Raw genomic sequence first — 12,807 nt, 5'->3', positions numbered from 1 at the left:
AAACACCCATCAGTGGCTTACTTGCCTGACACTGCTTTATTAGCCTCATGAATGAGTCCTCCAAACCTGTTGAGGAAGCTCTTCTGGGAAATAAGTACTCATCCTTTGCTCCTGACCCTTACACCATCTCAGCGCCCAACTCTAGAGAGGAGCGGCATCCATGATGTCATGGTGTGCAATGAGCAGCTGTTGGGACGGGAAGGGGTATGGAAGTGTTGTAAAGTTGAGCTGGGCTATGCTGGTTCCCTGGGAGAATCGCTGATAGGGAAGTAGCTGCAGAGCAAGCAGCTTAGTTCATAGAAAGCCAAACCCCTCAGAAAATGCAGAAGCTTTCCTGCTAGGCTTTGCAGTAAAAGTCTTCCCAAACCATTGCACCGATTCTTTCGCATGGAAACCACACGTATCGTGTAAGAGAACATGGAGCAAACGCATAATTTTGGAAACCATCCAGGACCATCCATTATCATTCATGAATTTATTTATAGCCATGCCACATACCTTCATGTCTAACTTTATGCAATTCCTTCTCTTACAAAGTCCCTGGTATCATTAGTGTCTGGATCCCTTTGCAAATTGCAAGAGCTAATTTAATTTGGGGGCGGGGAGGCTAAGTCTCTATGCTCCCTTTCAACTCCAACAAATATTTCATTGTTTGTAATGCCTCTTAATACGCTAAACAATATTTATGCCGCACTCTACAACATTTTATAACTTTCTTCTAATTGCCTTAGCAGTCTTTAAAACCAGAGCTTAGCACTTCGATAATAAGCGTATTAATTTGTCTAACGTTTAAGTTCTTACAAAGGAAGAGACAAGCATTAATTTTGTTTAGTTAAAACAAGCTTTGCTTTTGAACAGCAGGTGGTAATTGAAACAAAACAAGGACTCATTAGAGGAGCGTCTGGTGGCTCATGATACAAACAGAGCACACTAGAAAACCCAAACACAAGAGCCCTGAAATAAAGTGGTCATCATCTAATTAACAGAACATGTTTTAATTACCGAGTAAACCATGCAGCGCCGTGTGTCAATTTAACTGATGTGCTAAGTGCCAGTTTACAATATCAGAAACAGACAAATAATTGGAATCTAATTACATGCAGGTCTATTGCACACCAGCGCCTCCAGCCCATCTTAATAAACAAGTTTTTACATCAAACCATGAATAGCAAATACAGCCGTGCTGTTAATTGCTACATTGTGATATTGGGACTTTGCCAGCTCTGACTATTAAAATAAGCTCTTGTGTGGATTGCAGTTTCTCTGCTACGCTTTAATTAGAATCAAATGAGAGGCAGAGATCGGGCTGTATTACTGCAATTCAATATATGTAAATAAGATAACTGGCTAATCTTTTTATTTTATTTCTGAGCCTCCATGCAATAGGCGGTTTAGTTATGGTAATAGGTTATCACTTTGCAAATGAAGTAGACTTGCTCTGTGAGATGAATCAAGAAACATGTAATCTTTGCTAGAGAGTCTAAATATTCCCCATCATCGCACATGGGATCTGGAGAACTTTCTTGCCCAAGATATATGATGCTATATTTTTAATGCCCATATTGGCCTAGTTTTTCAGCGATAGCTTTTGATGTTGTATTTCACTTGTCTAAATAAACGCGTGATCCATAACTTGCTATTTACAATGCTCAGACAGATATTTCAAGATAAACTCTTTTAATGGAGAATCATTTGTTTGAGTACTTGAAAGGTTGCAGGGAAGGTCTACATAAATACTGTATAATGCAAATTTTAAATTAAGACCGAGGCACAGATAATGCTCATATTTCATACTGTATATAAATGTGCTGCTTGTCAGAGAGCTAATCAAGGATTCAGAAATACTGAGTATGAAAATGACATCTATGGTAGGGACGCTGATGGGCCATTTTTCTGTATTTTCCAAATAGGGAAGAAGATGGTATAGCTATTGTTGAAAAATTACCAAGTAATGATCTCCTGGGAAGATCTCCTTATGTTTCATTAGAATTGTAATTAGAAGTGGCCGTGACCTTGGGAAACCTGCTTCAGGAGCAAGCTCTCCTCTCTTTTGTTTAAGAAAAACCTCTAAGTTTCCCTTACTCATGGGCCCGAGGCAATGTTAACTGAACTCCACAGAAAGAACATAATAAAGCATTTAAAATGCACTTCTCTGCTGCAATAAACCGAAATAAGCAAATACAGAATGGATTATCATCCACTTAATTTTAGTTGTAGTTTGTCATTGTGAATTAAAACCATCCAGAGCCTTCTTTCTTGGAGGTATTTTGTGCCGTTTCCTAGATTGAGCCAGTCCTTGGAAATACCTTCTGATGAAGATGGGGGGTGCTTTATTAAGTACCCAGGACTTCTAAGACAACCCTAAGCCATTTTCAACTTCTGCCTTGAAGTACGCAAGCCAAGCCACTCATTGGCTTGAGCTAAAGTCAGCCTAAAACAATGCTCTGCAAACTTGGCGCGGGTCCTTGCCTATTTAAATTTCCATCACACCATTGTTGAAGGCTCATGCCTTTCACATGGTTCGCCTGGTGGACGTGTTCCAACTCCCAGAAGGGAGCAAGTGCACCACACAAAATACTGGAAGAGCCCACATGTTTCCAACACCTCATCGGATACTTTAGTGCAGGGGTAAAAACATTCCTGGTACTCATGTTGTTGGCCAAATCACAAAGGATTTCAGGCTGGTACCTCATCCATCTCAGTTCATAAATGAAATGGAGCCTCCTGGTCAATTGTCACAAAAACAAAAAACAACTCCACGTATCCCCTAGTTTTCTCTAGTCCTCTGTACCTTCTGCAAAACTATGCCAACCCTGCTAACAATATATAATCAAAATGTTTAAAATGCAGAGTAAATGTGTATTAAAAAAAACGTACGGGGGCTGGAAAAGGAATGTAATAAGGTTAAATTTTACAAGCATAATTCCATATGTTGAAAGCATCTTGTAGTTATGTCAAATACAGATGAAGCTATAAATTACCCCAGAATCAAAAGTGTCAAGTTTCAGGCTAATGCTGAATATATATATATATATATATATATATATATATATATATATATATACACACACACAGCTTCAGAATTCTTATTAAAATATGAAAACATGCTAAACATAGAAAAGCTAACAACTGTACCAAAAGTAAGACAAAGTGTTACTAATGTCTGCCAACTGGTATTACTCACCAGAGCAATCAATCACATATGAGCAAACCTCTATGGCAGGCAACCAGGAAAGCTGAAACCCACCTCTCCCCCCATGGTTGTCTTATTTGTGGTTACTTTTGCAAGGATTCCACTTTATTCCATTTGCTTGCTGTTAACCCTGAGAGGGCATGGTTAGCAAGGGGAAAACGTTTATTCAATTATAATGTCTTTATTTCTACTTAAAACACATACGAAACTGTCAGCAATAGACAAATTAGTACTTTGGACTGAAGCATGTGCTTAGTTTATTCTATATTTGAATTCTAATAAATTATGTCCACGTTATTACAAAAATTATAACTGACATGCTGTCAGTGCAGTACATGTATATGCCTAGCAATATACATAATGCTTTGAAAGCTGTCACATTCAGTCCTGTTGTAAACATCACCCTCATTTGCTAAACAGTGTTGTTATGGCTTTGGTGGGCTATAATTTTGCCCCCACATATGAGTCCATGATTCTGAATATGTCTCAACTCTACAGAAAAATAGTGTCTACCCTAAGAGTTGTAATGACCTATCACAAGCTTCCATGGAGCATATGGAAGTGGTTTCTTTCTAAACCACCCTATACCAACTAATAATATGGGCTTATCTGGTGAACTAAAAATTGGTAAACACTTTCCAACCTAAGTGATGGCAATGTTTCCGGCAGACACCTTTAAACGGGTCTCCTTCAATATTTGGAGAAATAGTATCTGCTTTTGCTAATTTGGATGTAAGTGGTGGCCCTTCCCTAAAAGTTGAAATAACTATCACAAAGGTAAAAAATGTGACTTCACAAAGACAGTGACAAAACAGCATGTATTCACTGGGAGAAATGTTTTTGGTATTCATGCATTTCTTTCCCTTGTAGCTCATGAGTGCCAGCTGTGTGCCCAACACCATGCTATGCTGGTGGCCAAGGCCCTGCCTGCATAGAGAATATCATCTGGGGAGAATTCAGACAGCAAGAACCAAGTGTGAGGATTATGACCAAACGAGCAGCACTGGGTCCAGGCCCACGGTGCTAGAAGCCAATATTCAGTTTTCAGCAGAGAAACAATTGGGTAAGAGAGCATTTTGCTGGCCTCCAAAGCCTAATAAACATGAATTAGTCACGCTTAGGCCAGAGACCATGTATGTTTTTCTTAGAGCTCATGGTTGCAAGCAACAGAAACCAGTTCTGCTCATCGAAGTAAAAGGGAGTTTATCAGAAAGAAATTTGAGGTGCAGATGCACAGAATTAATGGGCAGTCAGAGAACTTGGCTTTGAAATGGACGGGAAGAGAAGGCTGGACAACAGGAACTAGGGTTTAATAGTAGAAATGGCCATGGTGAGCTGGCTGCTGACTTCTGATCAGTCTTTTCATCTTCATGTTATCTCCTCAAGATCCAAAGTTCTGGGAAACCATTCGCAATTGGTTAAGCTTAGTTCTTATACCTCCTCCTAGGCTGTCTCCAGGTCAGAAGAAGGTGAAGGTGATCCCTGACTTGCTTGCAGTGTGGGATCATCACATGAAACGGCCCTTTCACCAAGAGTACGTGTAAGAGGGAAGAGCTCATTTCACCTCCCCCTCTCAAAATGGCAGTACATCGAAAGAGCGGGAATGGACGTGAGGCTACAAATGACCACAAGGTACACTCAGCCACTTCTTGTTTATTTGTTCAGAACCTTGAAGGAAATGTCCGTCCTTTGAATTGATCAAATACTAGTAGTATTCTTAGGCTACTTAATACTTATCGTATTAATAATATTATATTATCAATATGATCAATAAGTATCAATATACTTATAGTTATATTGATCTCCATGACCAACTAATTTTGGATCAATATAGGTGGTGAAAATGGCTCTATCACACTTTAAAGGGGGGAGTTTCTGAAAGTATGGGTTTTAAATGCTTTAATTGGTCATGATATTTAGGCAAAAATATCCTCAATATAAATTTCTAAATTTATGAATTCATAAGCAAAGTGCAGTATAGGGATAAGAAAATTATAGCATTTGATGTCAGAAAATCTGCCAACTGAGAATCTTAATAAGTTCTTAGTAACTGTTGTTTCATTTGCATGGAAGTCACACAGACCAAAGGACATATATGTAAGTCCTTAAAAAGAATTGTTCTAAATTCAATGTGGAATCCTTGATTAGATCCTGGAACAGGAAAAAAAAAAAAAAAAATATATATATATATATATATATATATATATATATATATATTCCAAATGAAGTCTGTACTTTAATAATATTATTCCAAAGTTATTTTCTTAATTTGATAAACATTCTATGGTTGTATACAATGTTGCCATGAGGGGAAGATGGCTAAAGAATAAATAGGAGCTCTGTAACCTTTCCTTGCAACACCTTTGTAAGTCTAAAATAATTTCAAGATAAAAAGGATTTTTTTCTTAATTGCCAAATTCCATGCACATAGTAGGTATTCAATGAATGGCAGTTACATCCTACTCATCTCCCTCTCTTGATCTTGAAATATTTATGTTGATTAGTTTCCTGGGACAATTTCCTATTGTTCCTTCTTTAATTAATCTCTCCCTAGGTGCCAAGAACAAAAAAGGAGAGGGAGAAAAGAAAAACCTCAGTCTAATTTTGCTCTGCTTTGTTATGAGATGAACTTATTCTTTAGGAAATGTCTAGACATCTGTCATCCCAGGGCATCCTAATATTGGCACCACAGAAATACAGTGTTAATGATGACAACGTATTTACTTAATGAGCTCTATTAGGTAGCTAGTTACTCCTTCTTTTGCTTTTACTTCTAAACAAAACTAACACTGTCACACATCTCGAGAATGCTATAGTTCATCTCTAACGGATGGAATTTTGTTCTTATTTTGTTAAATGTTACATTTACATAATTGTGTATGTCATTGATGTTTATGAGGATACACCAAAAAGTAAAAGTTATTCTACCTAAAGAATAGAGAATTATTAGCCTAAATCCGATATAGGTTTCCCTCACAGTGATAACTCACATTATCCAAAATCAGGAACCAAATAGATGTTAGGTAATGAGGGCAAGTTTTCTTATTCTGCTCTAAGATTAGTCACTTATTCTTCGCACAGAAGTTACACTGGTGTCAGGGATGATTTTTTTTTTTTTCTGTTAAATCACAGAGCATGTAGCTTTAGAAATTTCTGACAGTAGGCCAGTAACATTGCTTATGGTTGTTTTCATTTTTTGCAGTTAGCTGCCCTTAAAGTTTTATGTCTTGGTTATGTTATTCAATTCTAGTTAAAACCACAAAGCGACTCATGAAATAGCACCTGGTGATTGAAGAGTTAACGATGGAACTTACTGTTGTCGAAATATTCTTATCTCTAGACACAAAGATATTTATATGAAAACTGCATTCTTTGTGACAAACCAGAATCTTATTTTGCTGTGGCCAAATGTAATGGACATCTGTTGTTTTTGCCTGCCCAGCACATATTCCTCCCTTTACTATTAGCAGAGGCTGCATTTTGGGGGAGGTCCCACCCCTCTAATCCCCTTAGTGCATATGGTTTTGGGAGGACTCTCACCCTCGCCCACACTTGAAGGGTGGACCCGTGACTCAGACCAGGCCAGACATCAGAGTCTTTCCTCTTGGCCACAGAGACTGGCTCAAACTGAGTGTGTGATCCCAGCCAGACCAAAGAGATGCAATTCAAAGAATCATACTAGAATGGCTGCAAGAAAGAAGTTCTTTTTCCTGGAAATGAATCCAAGAGGATGTCAACCTGGAGCTACTGGAGGTAGCCTTGTGAAAAGCCTTGTGGAGGAAAAAAAAAAAAAAAAGCCTTGTGGAGGAACAGTGGAGACCAACTCTAGTGGCATCATTTGAACAATACCTGGATCCAGCCATCCTGAAGAGAAGATAATTTTTCCATTATTCAGGAAATCACCCTTTGTTTTTCCCCTTAAACTAATCTGAATTAAGTTTATGGGTCAATGTCTCTTGCAACAAACATAATTCTACCTAATTCATGAAATGTTTAAGCATATTCTTCTTCCTTAATGAATCTAACTCAGGTGAAGCTTGGATCTCCATTCATTTAATTAATAGGTATTGAGCACATATGGTACACATGAATGAAATGGGTTAAAAGATTTTAATAAGATGTAACCTCAATTGAAAATGTGCAGAAAATTTTGTAGAAATTGGTTGACTTTTTAGGGAGAGAAAAAGAGAAAGTCTAAAATTTCTGTTGTCTTTTCTGTAAATGGAACATTATACTTTTTTTCTCATGGGAGGTAGTTGAGAGAATCCCTATAACACACTATTTAGGAGCATGGGTTTGGGCATCCAATGACCTGGTTTAAAGTCTGGTTTTGTCTCTTACTCACTCTATGACCTACAAATTACTTAGCTTCTCTTAGTATTGGTTTTCCTGTCTGCAAAGTTAGCACAATTGTACAATTCTTCAAAGACAGAGAAAATACATCCAAATTATATATTATGTCTGGTGCATAGCATTAAATGGTATTTAAAAATAATTACATAATATGTGATTCAATATAGTTTTTCGCCAATTTTAGAATCTTTCGTTTGGTATCCAACAAGAAAAAGATTAGTTTAATTTACATCTCCAGCCCATATTTTATTTCTGTGCATCAGATTCCATGCAGATACACAAGTGCATACTGGTTATGGCCACTTGAGTTTTTCGCAGGCACATGAAATCTACCATGCTCAAAACCACATTCAGTATTTCTCCCTTCCTCTCAGTTCACATCTCTTTCTGTAATCTCAATTTCAGTAAAGGCACCATCATACACCCAGAGTCCTGCTCACTCCCACATCAAATCAGTGACCAAATTAGCCTGGAAGCCTTCCAACGGTCTCTCTGCCTCTTTCCGTTTACCCGACATGAGCTGCTTTCCACATAGTAGTCAAAGTGATCTTCTAAATTAACACACTTCCTGAAAACTAACCATGGTTTCTCACTGCTCTTAGGATGAAGGTCAGCTCCTTAGCATGGAGGACCACCTTCCCTCGTGGTCTAACATCTCCACCACTCTCCACTCTTAACCCTTCCCAACCACAGACACCTCACCATTCCACAGTCGAGCCCCAGAAACTCCTCTCATCTCTCCCATGCATGCTCTAATTTACCTTATGGATTTGTACATATGATTTCTCTTGTCTGAAACAGTATTGACTTTCCTCTCCTTTTATACCTTCCATGGGGATACCTTTACTTTTATGTCCCAACCTACCTGTTACTTCTTCCAAAGGTCCCAGCCTTCCTCCACTCATGACTGCATTGGGGGAATACAGTGGCACCTGCACTCTTCTATCACAACAGCTGCCATCCATTATACTTTACTTCTATATGGATATATAGATATAGATATGGTGTGGATAAATGACCAAATTCATTGTCTATCCCACTTCCAGGTGTTCTTCACCTGACTTGACTAACCTCCAAGTGATCCATTAATAGAAATTTGGGGGTGGGGGGGCAAGTGTTTTATGGACTTAGTTGGGAAAAAAATTACATTTTTTTTGCTAACCTCAAACTGAAATTCATCATTTCCTTCCTTTATGAATGGAGGCAACAAAACACAGTAGTGGCAGCAGCTGCGACTTTGTCAACAATAGAGCATAGATATTTCATAACACATTACAGTTATTACTAATCTCTTAAAATATTTATGCTCATCACTATTATAGTAGTCATAAGACATGCCTCAAGAATTTATTTAATACATTAATAAAGAAACACATATATTATTATATCAAAAATTTTAAATTATTTAGACAATTTCATTATCATTGATTTTCTTTATAACCCTATGTATTTAATGCATTTAAAACTAATATCCTGAGAAGAGGTTCGTAGGCTTCACTAAACCTCAAAAGGGCTCTATGGCATAGAAGAGGTGAGAACTCTTGTACCTGATTGAAAGCTCTGCAAGGCCCAACCCCATTTAGCTAAATCCCCACCATATCACCAGGGCCCTGCACAAAGCCTGGTAAACAGCAGGTACACAGTAAATAAGTACTGAACTGAATTGAAATGAAAGCTGAATCAGTTTTAATCTCATGTTATTTGGAAGTCCACTCGCCATGAATCTGGATAGTTCTCTCGTCCCTGGAGGACAAGGTGGACCCTCTGGTAGCGGATGGCTTATGTCCCATTCAGAGATGTGTCAGGTGACACCCTACAGTTGCGTGGCATGAGCTCTTGCTGAGAATATGGCATTACAGTTTACAAAGACATAATGGAGCCAATTCCTTCCCTATGTAAAAAGTAGCTGGCACAATTGACCTTGAATGATGTTGAGACAGGTGAATAACTGTGTGATCTATTTTATAAAGTCCTATTTTAAATTTGACAATGGAGCCAGTTTTTCAACTGGACAACTCTCATGCCAACATCTGCTCCAAGCTTTGTTCTTTTATGCATAGTGGGCAGCTTGTGCAACAAAGGATCTTGTCAGCCAGTGGTTGTGCTCTGGGGCCAGTTGACTGCCACTCTTCTCAATTATCCAGACTAGGTATCGAGGCAGCAGAAATGCTCCTTGATCAAGTCACTCCAAGCACATTTCAATTGACAGTGTTGACTTTGGGGTGGGCTCCACAATTCTGTTCCTGCAAAAGTATTTAAAGAGGTGATGCAGATCAAAGACTTCTAAAATCTATCAAATATATATCAAAAGACCTCTAAGAGCTCTTTCTTGAAGTAAAATTAGACTCATGAGTCTATCCATTCAACATGGTTTTAAAAATTACTGGGTGTCAGGAATAGTTGTTTTTGAGGTGAATCAGTGAGTATATCATTGCCAAGAAGAATTACAACAAATCTTTCTGTCTGGTGTGAACTTTTAGGTCTGAACCAAACCAGTAGGAGCAGTGAGGACTGGCAGAGAGATCTACTTCACCTTCTATTTGGTACCCCTTTGAGTCCCCAGAGCCACCAAAAATGACTCTCACTCCAAAGAGGAAGAAGAGCAATCCAGAGATGGTGTTTTTAAGAGCGTCAACTGTGGAAGACCTGGGCCCTACCTTAGACCCCCTGAATCTATGGGAGTGGAGCTGCAAATCCTTTGAATGCATACTAATTTTGAGAACTATTGTTCTGGATGTTTTAAGGAAGTGAGGAGGAAGTCATCTCATTTAGTGAGATGGTCTCCAACATCTCAAAAACCTACTCCCCAGATGGCTGACATCTCCAGGTGGAGGGTCATAAAGCAGAAGCAAGAGTATGTAGCTGGGAAACTCATTATTCCCCCACTCACCCAGGGAAGTTGTCTTCAACTTTCACCCACAGTGGTGAATAGGTCCATGGAGTTTGTCATCTCCAACAGGTTGGTAGGAACTGTTAGAAGTGCTGTTTGAAGTGCTGTTTGAAGTTGTAGATTCTGAGTCCACTGTTTAACTCAATAAGAAAGAGATTTCTAACCAATTATCAGTGTCAGCCATTGACTCTCCATGGGGGCATACCCTTTATACTCTTGCTACCCATCACTGCCTTGCTTCAGCCTCCATTGTTTTCAGGAAGGAAGGAAAGGCATGCCTGCAAATGTCTAACTCAGCTCCAACTCTGAAGAAGATGTAGGGTTGGATAGGAAGTAAGCAGCTTTTAAGATTATACCATTGTGAGTTTGCCTGCTTTGTGGGGTCTGTCTACTTTTGCATCTCTCCCCTATGGGACAGATCATTGAAAAGTGTAGTCCAAGAAGGGAAAATAAAAGCAGAATTTTTTTGAAGTAAAGCAAGATAGATGTACAATCTACTATGACCTGTCTCTCTTTTATAAGTTGAGTGTCAATGGAAAGCAGTTATACCCTTACTGCTCTCAATAAAAACACTACTTACTTTAGTGGTGAGTTCTTTTATGTAGCCAGGGTCTGCATTTTTTTTATAGAAGACCCCCTTAATCAGGAATATTTGTGTCCTAAGGCAGTAGAAAACAAAACTGGTAACTGGAATCATTCACTGTTAGGGAAAATTTGTGTGAAACACTTTGTTGGCTATTGCTTTGCTTTGTTTCTATATTCTTTGACCAAAGCAAAGTTCCAGTAACCTTTGCATGAATTGCTCAGTTTTTTTAAAGATTTTATTTATCTGTTCATGAGAGACACAGAGAGGCAGAGACATAGACAGAAGGAGAAGCAGGCTCCCTGTGGGAAGCCCAATGCAGGACTCAATCCCAGGACCTTGGGATCACAACTCGAGCCAAAGGGAGATGCTCAACCACTGAGCCACCCAGGTGTCCCTGCTCAATGTTTTTAATGAACTCTTAGATACAAGCTTATCCCTAATGTTCAAGGATATAGATAGCAAATACCCATGCACTGAACACCTGTTTTTAGAAACAGTTCCACTCTGAAGCCCCAGAGTGCCCCTACCTGACTGGATGCTCCCATGGCCCTACACTAATCCTTCCAGAGACAACCACTATTTAGCTACCTTGAGATGTTCTAATTACCTAAGGAATGCAATAATTATAACTCCTTACTAGGCACACTCTTGAAGCATTCTCATTGAAAATACTCTGGACTGGCAGGCCGTGATTGAACTCCTGCTTGTTCTCATTTATGTTCTTCTCAAATGGCTAAAATAGAAAAAGCTCTGGGTATTACAGTAAACCATCTTTCATTATTGGGTGAATGGAGGAAGAGGTTCTTGCCACTAAGTTTCCAAATATGACCAGAAAGTTTAGGAAGCCCATTCATGGTAGGACTTTTCTGGAAGGGATTACTTTTCAGAAACAGAGATAGATGGATATATATAGTACAGTAAGTTAAATCCAAGTTTCCTGGAAATTGTCTGAAGAGAGGATTTCAGTCTCACCCTATTGAGCTTTGTTTTTTTGTTGTTTTGTTTTGTTTCGTTTTTTTAAGACCAATGCTAGGGTCCCATTTCAGACCTTCTGAATATGAATGTTTAGAGATGGGGTCTAGGTAGGTATATTGTATATGTTTATGTGTTTATTTCTACACATATACACACAGGGTGAATCAGATGTGTGATCTTGGTTAAGGATCACTATTCTAAAAGAAGCCTTAGATTTCTCCCATCTGGAATTACTTGGCTATTTCAGCCTTTACCCAGACACCATGGAGAACAGTGAAAGAAAGCAAGCTCTGTTCCTGCCCTCAGGAAAGTTACAGTGAAATAGAGGAGCAGTGTTTGCAAATGAGCTGAAAGCTGAAGATCCATCTGAGTGCTTCAGGGTAGTGTGTAAGTAACAGAGAGGTCCACCAAGTGTAGCTGAAAAATGTGTTAGCAAATCTGCAAGCAGGCAGCCTGGGATTGTCATTGCTGTGCAACAGTATAGGTCAGGCCCAGGCTCTTCCAAACCATCCTTAGGAAGTTAGCATTTGTCCTCATGCTCAATGCTTCATGTTGTCAATATGTCTGCTCCTTCTCCAGAAATCATATCCATGTTTCTGGCACAAAGGAGAGAGGGGACAAAGGGTATTTGGCTAAAATTTTGAAAAGATATACCAGTCAAGTCTGGTTTTTTAAAATTAGGAAAACAGTACCTTTCTGGAATCCCTACCCAACAGATTTCCATTTACAGCTCTTTAGCCAGGACTGTGTCTCAAAGAAAACCTAGCTGCAAGGGAAGCTGGGAAGCTGGGGTGTTTTTCCCAAGCACAC

The 12,807-nt window shown here is 38.9% G+C and overlaps 1 long non-coding RNA gene across 1 annotated transcript; it reads left to right on the top strand.

Moving 5' to 3' along the window:
• The first annotated feature begins 4,039 nt into the window (after positions 1-4,039).
• On the top strand, positions 4,040-10,268 carry LOC112666110 (uncharacterized). The gene is made up of 3 exons (XR_003140742.3): positions 4,040-4,256; positions 4,641-4,825; positions 10,027-10,268. It is a non-coding gene; the product is annotated as an uncharacterized LOC112666110 (long non-coding RNA).
• Positions 10,269-12,807: the final 2,539 nt, after the last annotated feature.

This window comes from Canis lupus, chromosome 20, assembly GCF_003254725.2.
Source record: "Canis lupus dingo isolate Sandy chromosome 20, ASM325472v2, whole genome shotgun sequence".
Lineage (NCBI taxonomy): Eukaryota > Metazoa > Chordata > Mammalia > Carnivora > Canidae > Canis > Canis lupus.
Note: the sequence above shows the minus strand (reverse complement) of the source record. Positions and strands in the feature narration are given on the sequence as shown.